Here is a 9987-nt window from a genome sequence, read left to right as displayed (position 1 = left end):
ACCTGAGTCCTCTGGTGGTCGATCCTAACAAAAGGGACCACCAGAGGACCAGGTAGGAGGTATATTAGACGCTGTTATGAAAACAGCGTCTAATATACCTGTTAGGGGTTAAAAAATTCGGATCTCCAGCCTGCCAGCGAACGATCGCCGCTGGCATGCTGGAGATCCACTCGCTTACCTTCCGTTCCTGTGAGCGCGCGCGCCTGTGTGCGCGCGTTCACAGGAAATCTCGCATCTCGCGAGATGACGCATATATGCGTGACTGTGCGCCAGCCTGCCACCTCCGGAACGCACATGTGCGTTAGGCGGTCCGGAGGTGGTTAATATACTGACAGAAGGCTCCTACATGTGCCGTAGCTGCCCGTAGCTGTCATCAGTGTTGCAAATAGGAAGAGTTGAAATAGAGACTGAGAAGAGCAGCTGGTGGGAGAGGTAAGTCCGACTTGTGTCACCACTTCCTATGACTCTCCTTCTGCTTTTGCTCACAATTTACTCTATATACTTCCTTTTTCTACAGACACAACAGTGAACCCGCCGTGGCGTCCTAAGACAGTGGGACAGGTGAGAGATGGGAGCAGCATGGGTCTGTAGAGCTGTGTGCTTCAAGATGGGACCCAGGGGTTAACTATTTGCAGGTCGTAGAGTGACACCATGTAAACTGCATTGTCCATGGCAGATTAGAAAGCTGATAATACGTCTTACTGTGTGCAGTGTGTTACAGATATGTGGCCGGGTACATTCCTGGCAGTTTCTCAGGTCCCTATGAGGTAAGAGGAAGATTACAGGCTGGCGTCCTGATGCCTTGCTACATGATTGCCACAATATATAGAAATCTGACATTTTTAAAAGTGCAACTGCTGAACGCAAGTGTTTGCTAAAATGTGCATCTGGACATTTCCCACAGAGAAATACATTCACAGTAGATAAAATTAATTATCCATTTAGAAAACTATGATACATAATATTAAGGTGACAATTCTCTTTCCTGGGTGTCCCAGTAAGCTTGTATGATAGTTGGGGGTCTCAGGCAGTTTCTCTGATAGGTAGGGGTCCCAGTAAGGCTGCTTTCACACTTGCCTTGTTAATTCTGGCATTGAGATCCGGCAGAGAATTTAAATACTGGGATATAACAGATCAGTTTTGATTTTGCAAATCAGGATGCATCCATTCCGTTAGGATGCGGTTGTGTGAACTCAAAACGAAAAACAAAACAAAAACGATCCTACACTAAATACATTGAAAGTCAATGGGTGACGGATCCAGTTTTTTAGGCTTCTAATAAAACGGATCTGTCACCATTGATTTACATTGTTTTTAGTGACTGATCAATTTTTTTCAGTTTTTGTGACAGGACACAAAACCGCAGCTCGCAGCAGTTATGTGTCCGGTCTCAAAACGGAATGCTGCCGGAACGGAAGACATCCTAATGCATCCTGAACAGATCTCTTTCCATTCAGAATACATGAGGACTAAACTAAGTTTTTTCCGGTATTGAGATCCTCCGCTGGATTTCAATACCGGAAAACAACAACGCAAGTGTGAAAGTAGCCTGAGCTTGTCTTGTTGGTAGGGATCCCAGTAAGCTTGTCTTGTTGTAGAGATCCCAGTAAGCTTGTCTTGTTGGTAGGGATACCAGTAAGCTTGTCTCATTGGTAGGAATCCCAGTAAGCTTGTCTTGTTGGTAGGGATCCCAGTAAGCTTGTCTCACAGCTGGCCCCTGATAGAACAGTACTATCCTTGTCCGTTAGGCCTCATGCACACGACCATTGTATTATTCTGTGTCCATTGTTCCGTTTTTCGTGATTTTCTGCGGACCCATTGACTTTCAATGGGTCCGTTGAAAACTCGGCTAATGCACCGTTTGTCCTCCACGTCCGTGATCCGTGGTTCCAGTCCGTCAAAAAAATATAACCATTCAAGTCAATGGGACCGTCAAAAAACGCGGAGGCACACAAGATTGTCATCCGCGTCCGCGTCCGTTTTTTTCCTATCATTTGCATGGCAAACTTGACTTAGATTTTTTTTTTACTTTCCTTCATGTCTGGAGAACCTCCAAAAATAAAGGAAGACAAACGGAAACAAAAAAGGACACGGATCACGGAACAACAGAACCCCATTTTGCGGAACGGAACACAACAACGGTCGTGTGCATGAGGCCTTATGTGGACAATAAGGCCTCTTGCACACAAACGTTTTTTTTTCCATTTCGTTATGTTTTTTGTGTTCCGTATACGTATTCTGTTTCCGTATTTCCGTTTTTCCATTCCATTTAAAGATAGAACATGTCCTATTAGGCCTCTTTCACACAACCGTATTGCTTTTTCAGTATTTTGCGGTCCGCAAAAAACGGAACCCCAAAAATACGAATGACATCCGTGTGCATTCCATTTTTTGCGGAACGGAACAGCTGGCCCCTGATAGAACAGTAATACTTTTGTCTGTAAGGCCTTATGCAGTTTTTGCGGCTCGGATGCGGACCCATTCACTTCAATGGGGCCGCAAAAGATGCGGACAGCAGTCCGTGTGCTGTCCGCATCCGTTGCTCCGTTCTGTGGCCCTGCAAAAAAAAATATAACATGTCCTATTCTTTTCTGTTTTGCGGACAAGAATAGGCATTTCTACAATGGGTCGCCCATTCCGTTCCGCACATTGCTGAAGGCCCGCGGGCGGCTTCTGTTTTTTGCAGATCCGCGGTTTGCGGACCAAAAAAAATGGAACAGTCGTGTGCATGAGGCCTTATGCGGACAATAATAGCACATGTTTTATTTTTGCGGCCTCTTTCACACGACCGTATACGGAACCATTCATTTCAATGATTTTGCAAAAAAAACGGAATGTACTTCGTATGCATTCCGTTTCCGTATTTCCATTTCTCCGTTAAGCTGAAAGATAGAACATGTCCTATTATTGCCCGCAAATCACGTTCTGTGGCTCCATTCAAGTCAATGGGTCCGCAAAAAAAACGGAACACATACGTATGTCTTCCGTATCCGTTCCATTTTTGCAGAACCATCTATTGAAAATGTTATGCCCAGCCCAATTTTTTCTATGTAATTACTGTATACGCCATACGGAAAAACGGAAAGAAAACGGAAACACAACGGAAACAAAAAACGGAACAACGGATCCGTATAAAAATGGACCGCAAAACACTGAAAAAGCCATAAGGTCGTGTGAAAGGGACCTTACTGGGATGACTACCTACGAGATAAGCTTAGGCCTGTCTCATAGGTAAACGGAAAAAAAAAATTGTCATGTGAAAGAGGTCTAAAACTCAAAGATAGAAACTTCCTTCAAGCATCAGACCTTCCACGTCTCTGGACATAGACAAAAACATCGAACTGCCACGTGTGGGCACCTCTCATTCAAAACACTCCTATAGGAGTTTTTAGCTGAAAGTAATGGCTTTCTTCTGGCCACTCTGCCATAAAGCCCAACTCTATGGAGCGTAAGGCTTATTGTCCTCCTATGTACAGATACTCTAGTCTCTGCTGTGGAACTCTGCAGCTCCTCCAGGGTTACCTTGGGTCTCTGTGCTGCCTCTCTGATTAATGCCCTCCTTGCCCGGTCCGTGAGTTTTGGTGGGCGGCCGTCTCTTGGCAGGTTTGCTGTTGTGCCATGTTCTTTCCATTTGGTTATGATAGATTTGATGGTGCTCCTGGGGATCATCAAAGATTTGGATATTTTCTTATAGCCTAACCCTGACTTGTACTTCTCAACAACATTGTTCCTTACTTGTTTGGAGAGTTCCTTGGTCTTCATGGCAGTGTTTGGTTAGTGATGCCTCTTGCTTAGGTGTTGCAGCCTCTGGGGCCTTTAAAAAAAGATGTGTATATGTAATGACAGATCATGTGACACTTAGATTGTACATAGGTGGACATCATTTCACTAATTATGTGACTTCTGAAGGTAATTGGTTGCACCAGAACTTTTTATGGGCTTCCTAACAAAGGAGGTGAATATATACGCACATGGCAATTTTCTAATTTCTATTTCTTAACAATAGTTTTATTTATATTTTTTTCTCATTTTACTTCACCAACTTAGAGAGCTTCAAATGTACAAATCTGATTGCAGACCTTTAATAGGCTCTTCAGTTCTAACATTCACTAATTTGGGTCAATAACTTAAATCAGTGGCTTACCTAGAAAAGAGGGGGCCCTATGGCAAAGATCGAATATTTACTCCCACCATTATAGTGCTAAGATTTGCCAAACAGGACAGAAGCCTGTTTTTCACCAGCTTCCCACCTCCTTATTTGCTAATAATCGAGTTTCTTTGAAATTGGGGTCTCTCTCTCTCTCTTCAAAGGGCCCAACTGCAGCCTCATGTCTTTCTTGCCATGTATGTGTTTGACTATAGGTTACATCATACCTTACAAAAATTCATCCCTAAGGACTTGTTTGTATCAGCATTGAGTTTTCAGTATTTCTGAGCAGAAAATGACAAAAAGAAAAAAAGCATGGATCGCACATCGACATGCCATGCATTGATCTAAAGCTTCTCAGCATAATTTATAACAGGGGCGTACGTAGAAGTCACTGGGCCCCATAGCAATAATCCAAATTGGGTATCCATGCCCCATTTAAAGTTGTTCCTGGCCAGCAGCGTACTGATATGTGAAGTATGAGGTAGAAATTACAGCTCGTACCTCACATATCAGTACACTGCTGTATATACTATACATCTGCACACACTGCATCTATTGTACTTTGTACCTCACATATCAGTACACTGCTGTATATACTATACCATATTGGCGTGCATGCTGTACCTGCACTCCCTGGACTTTGTGTGGCTGTCATGGCCCATAACAGGTAGGAACTAGTGTTAGGGACCACTCATGAAGGCGACCTTGACGTGGTGAGTGGCTTATTACGCTTTGGCCAAAATGTACACCAATGCCTTATTCAATATCCAGCATAAAGGCAGGGCAGAGTGCTGGTTTGCAGAGTGCGATTGCATTTGTGTTTTTGCGTTTGTATTTGTATTTCGCCATAGCAATGTGCACCTGCATACAGGGTTGTGCGGGCTGAACCCCCCACATTTTTTTCTTTGTAGTATATATTGGCGGCGTGGCGATCTCCAAGCTGCCATGCACACCTGACCGGTTAGTTTGCCCTGGAGGCTGGTTTTAAAGTCAGTATAAAACCGAGTCTGCTTATATAGCACCTACCAGTAGTTATTTGGCTCTAGGAGAAGTATATAGTGGGCTCAGCATGCATGTTGGTACTTGCATCCCTGGATCCGATGAAAGCTGCAATGGCACCGTACGGGGTTAAAAGCAGAGTGTGCTTGGCGTGCATGGTGTACCTGCGCTCCCTGGACTTTGTGTGGCTGTCATGGCCCATAACAGGTAGGAACTAGTGTTAGGGACCACTCATGAAGGCGACCTTGACGTGGCGAGTGGGTTATTACGCTTTGGCCAAAATGTACACCAATGCCTTATTCAACATCCAGCATAAAGGCAGGGCAGAGTGCTGGTTTGCAGAGTGCGATTGCATTCGTGTTTTTGCGATACTATATATCTGTACACTCTGTATCTATTATACCTCGTATCTCACATATCAGTACACTGCTGTATATACTATATATCTGTACACTCTGTATCTATTATACCTCGTACCTCACATATTAGTACACTGCTGTATATACTATACATCTGCACACACTGCATTTATTATACCTCGCACCTCAAATAACAGTACACTGCGGTATATACTATATATCTGTACACACTGCATCTGTTATACCTCGTACCTCACATATCAGTACACTGCTGTATATACTATACATCTGCACACACTGCATATATTATACTCTACCTTGTACCTCACATATCAGTACACTGCTAGGTATACTACATACCTGTACTGTCATGCCGGACGGGATAACAGACATACAGATAAACCCGCAAACCAGGCTCTAGGCGAGAAGCAGGGAAAAGGGTCACCTCTTAGCAAATCCCTGACTTCTCTCCCTGCTCTGCTAAGCCCACATTCAGACCTAGATGGTAGAAATGAAGTGTCCTCGTGCCTGGGCTAAAACACCCTAGATTCCCTGAGATAGTGAAAAGGGGAATAGGAGCAGCCTGCTCGCACAGAACCTGGATGGGAGAGATGACACCAACACAACAAAGAACGCAAAGAACAAAAAACTGAAACCACACTTATCTCTGCAGAGCTGGAACAGACAATCTTCCTTCCTTGCTTCCAAGGCCAGAATGATTTCTATCACCCGCTCAGAGCACTGGGATGGAGTGCTATTTAAACTAATGACCCCACCCAGTGCACCTGATGGGAGGCGGATCCAGCACGACTCCAAAACAAAATACTAAACACGTGCTGCTATTCTGGCCGACCTCCGCACATAGTCAGAGCAGGGCATGACATGTACACACTGCATCTATTATACTGTATAATTGATACAGTGTGTGTATATATATATATATATATATATATGTGTGTGTGTGTGTGTGTGTGTGTGTACTGATGTGACAAGTACAAGGTATTACATATATATGTAGTCAGTTATATATTATAATCACTATGTAAGGTACATCAGGTAATAGTGGTTGTAACAGTCTATACAGTATACAGTACGAGTAAGATATGAGTAAAAATGGGGAATGGGGTGCGTGGGTTGCAAATGAAGAGAAAGGAGGAGGAGCACCTCCTCTTACCACTTCATTATAGTCTCAGTGGAGAGATCATTGTTCATGCTGTTGGGGGTTGAAGGAGTTTTGATGATGCTCTGCTTTGCAGCTCTTTTGCTAAATGTAGAGGACTTGTGATGAAGATGATGATGATGTGATCCCAGGTCCTGGCAGATGCTTCTATCTAGCCAGGGAACTACACCATGCTCTATGCAGTTCCCTTACTAGATGTACAGGATCTGTGATGCTGAAGATCATGTCATCACAGGTCCTGACAGATGCTCTTATCTAACCAAGGAACTACACCATTGTTTGTGCAGTTCCTTTACTAGATGTACAGGACCAGTGGTGACATCATCACATGACCTTTAGCGTTCTCCATCGATAGTGGGAATACTATACTGGAGCTGAGAGTAAAGAGTGTAATTAGGGGGCAGTGCCTATCCTCCACTGTGGGCCCCTTTTCCCCACAGGCCCCATAGCAGCTGCATCATCTGCCTTATTGGAGGTATACCACCGACGGTACAGTAGGTACTTTGTATACTTTTGATTAAAAATGCATAAGCCCATGCACTACGTCAAGGTGACCTCTTTCAAGTGGGTCTGTAGTCTAAAATGGAGCAATGCCACATGGTGACCACCACTGCCACAAAACATAACCTGACAGGTCTCTCTGTTTTCCTCTTAGCATGTTGCTGTTTGGCAGGATCTCACTTCTCCTCAGGTTCTGCTCGTTATCAGTCATGAGGCTCTATTTAGGTCTGCCTCACACTGCTGACCATGCGGTTGATATTTCCTGTTGGAGTTGCTAAAGCTTGTTTGTTTTGGATCTCCTGCATCTCCAGACATCCCAAAGCTAAGTGCTTGTTGCCTTTTCTGTTTGTTGTTCGCTGGTGTGTTTTGTTCTAGGCCTCAGGGAGATGCGGGTTCCTTCATCTGGGAAAGAACCAGTTGTCTCGTCTCCTACTACCTATCCTAGGGATCGGCAGTTTCAGCAGGCCCTAGGTATACGATGTATGAACATTTCTACCACCAGGATCTGCTCATACTGGCAGGAGTTAGGGAAAAGCCTTCGAATTACTAGGAGGTCACCATCCCTCTTCCTTAACTTTTGAGGCCTAGATTGTTGTCTATTTCTTTTGTGTGTATCTGGTGGTTTCCCCTTCCCCATTACACCTGACATTATCAACCGCCCCAAAAAATGTTATCCTTTTCTTTCTTCAGTGCAGCTATGGATACTGTTTCTGCACTTGTCTATTGTGTGTATCTGGTGGTTTCCCCTTCCCCATTACACCTGACATTATCAACCGCCCCAAAAAATGTTATCCTTTTCTTTCTTCAGTGCAGCTATGGATACTGTTTCTGCACTGGTCGATCGTATGCAGAGGCTGTCTTTGGAGGTGGCTGACCTCCGCACGGCTGTTGCACAGTTTCAGATAACCAGGCATCTCCCGGATAGGTTTTCCGGGGGAAGTGACAACTTTGCTCGGTTCAGGGAGTCATGCAAATTATATTTTAGACTACGTCCTAACTCTTCTGGGGAGTCAAAGAGTGGGGATTATTATTTCATTACTGAAAGGTGACGATCAGTCTTGGGCTTTCTCTTTGCCAACTGGATCACAATCCCTCCAGTCGGTAGATTCATTTTTCAGAGCTCTGGGGCTTCTCTACAATGACCAAGATTGGGTTTCCCCGGCCGAATCTATGTTGCGTGGCTTACGGCAGGGAGAGCATTCTGCAGAGTCCTATTGCTCTAAATTTAAGAGGTGGGCAACTGATACGGAATGGAATGACCCAGCTCTCCGTAGTCAATTCTGTCAAGGGCTGTCTGAGAACCTGAAGGAGGCCTTGGCATTTCACGAAAATCCTGAATCATTGGAGGCGGCCATGTCTCTAGCTGTACGTATTGATAGACGCCTGAGGGAGAGATCTAAAGTTCCTCTCGCCCAGGACGTACTTTCATATGGGGAAGCGGCCGCTTATGACACTCTGTCACGGCTGCAGATGGGGAATACCCTCAGCCGTGACGTATCAGCAGATGGGTGATCAGAGCATGGCCAGGACAGGAATAAGGGAGAAGGTCACCTCATACACATCCCTAATTCTGACCCTGTCTCATATCCATATGATCCTGAAGGTAGGAGGGCTCATACTCCAGAACCTCATATTCCTGCTCGCCCTCAGGGTGGCCCTGGACTAGGAGCAGGGTAAGACGACCCGTTCCTCCTATACACGGAGGAACAGGAGTCTCACTGGCCAAGCTACATAGAAAGGGGAACATAAACAGACATATGGCAATGACAGGTAAGTGAGACTAGTACCACACTTACCTGCCACAGACACACAACCTGGAACCCACGTGAAAGTGCTGCTATCCACAACAAACACAAAGGACACAGCACACAGCAGACATCACACGGGAACCCAGTAAACCATATGCTGAAATAACAGATAAACCATAAACTAACACCAGACATAACGTTTATGACCACCAGGGTGGCCCTCACTGGCAGATGGTAAGTAACCAGGAGGATGTCTCCAGCAAGCATGGCTGAAGAACCCCCACTGACTACTGCTATTCACAGTGGCTTTATAGGGCCAAGTAGCCACACCCACAGTGAGAGACACCCAGTGCACAAACACACTAGGAAGGAAGTTAACCCTTCCAACACCAGGGAAGGGAAGACATCAACTTAAAGGGGAAGTGCACACAACACATATAACACCCTGTACACACCGATAAAAGGCACACCTATAAAAAGAGGTTGCCAGGTGCAACCGCATGCCTACTGCAGTAAGCTGCCTAGCACCGCTCAGGCTGCTCTGCTGCCACATACACAATGTTGCCAGCGGCAACCACAGGTGAGGCAACATACTATAGCCCTCACCTGTGATTGACAACAACACCAAGACCGCAGGCAACTGCATGCGGTTACAGTAGTCACGACCATGACCAAGGGTTGTGACACACTCTGGGTAAAGAGACACTCGAGTTTATGTCTAGTGATGAGCCAATGCAATTGGGGCAGGTAACTCATGGACCAGGTGATAAAAACTTTAGGGTTAAGAAAAGACTTTTTCTGTGGTAAAGGAGGACATTTTCTAACGTATGTCCTTATGTTAAACATCAAGGTGAAAAGGGAAAAAAAAAGTCTAATGTGTTTAGTCCTCCTCTCACTCTTGGTAGTGTGGGTGGGGAATCTGAGAATGTACTTTTGTCATTTTCCGGTAGTACCCAATTTCTCCTGCCTGCCAAGGTGGTGCTAGACTCCAAAACGTGGAAATGGAAGTATTTATTGACAGTGGGGCAGGGGTTAACCTAGGGGATGGTC

The 9987-nt window shown here is 45.0% G+C and overlaps 1 protein-coding gene across 1 annotated transcript in view; it reads left to right on the top strand.

Moving 5' to 3' along the window:
• The first annotated feature begins 520 nt into the window (after positions 1-520).
• The window catches only part of NCF4 (neutrophil cytosolic factor 4), a 51569-nt gene continuing 42102 nt past the window's right edge, over positions 521-9987 (top strand). Inside the window, exon 1 of the mRNA XM_044300905.1 lies at positions 521-561. The gene's annotated coding sequence lies outside the window, so the exon portion shown is untranslated. The remainder of the gene's footprint in view (positions 562-9987) is intronic.

This window comes from Bufo gargarizans, chromosome 7 (genome assembly GCF_014858855.1).
Source record: "Bufo gargarizans isolate SCDJY-AF-19 chromosome 7, ASM1485885v1, whole genome shotgun sequence".
NCBI lineage: Eukaryota > Metazoa > Chordata > Amphibia > Anura > Bufonidae > Bufo > Bufo gargarizans.
Note: the sequence above shows the minus strand (reverse complement) of the source record. Positions and strands in the feature narration are given on the sequence as shown.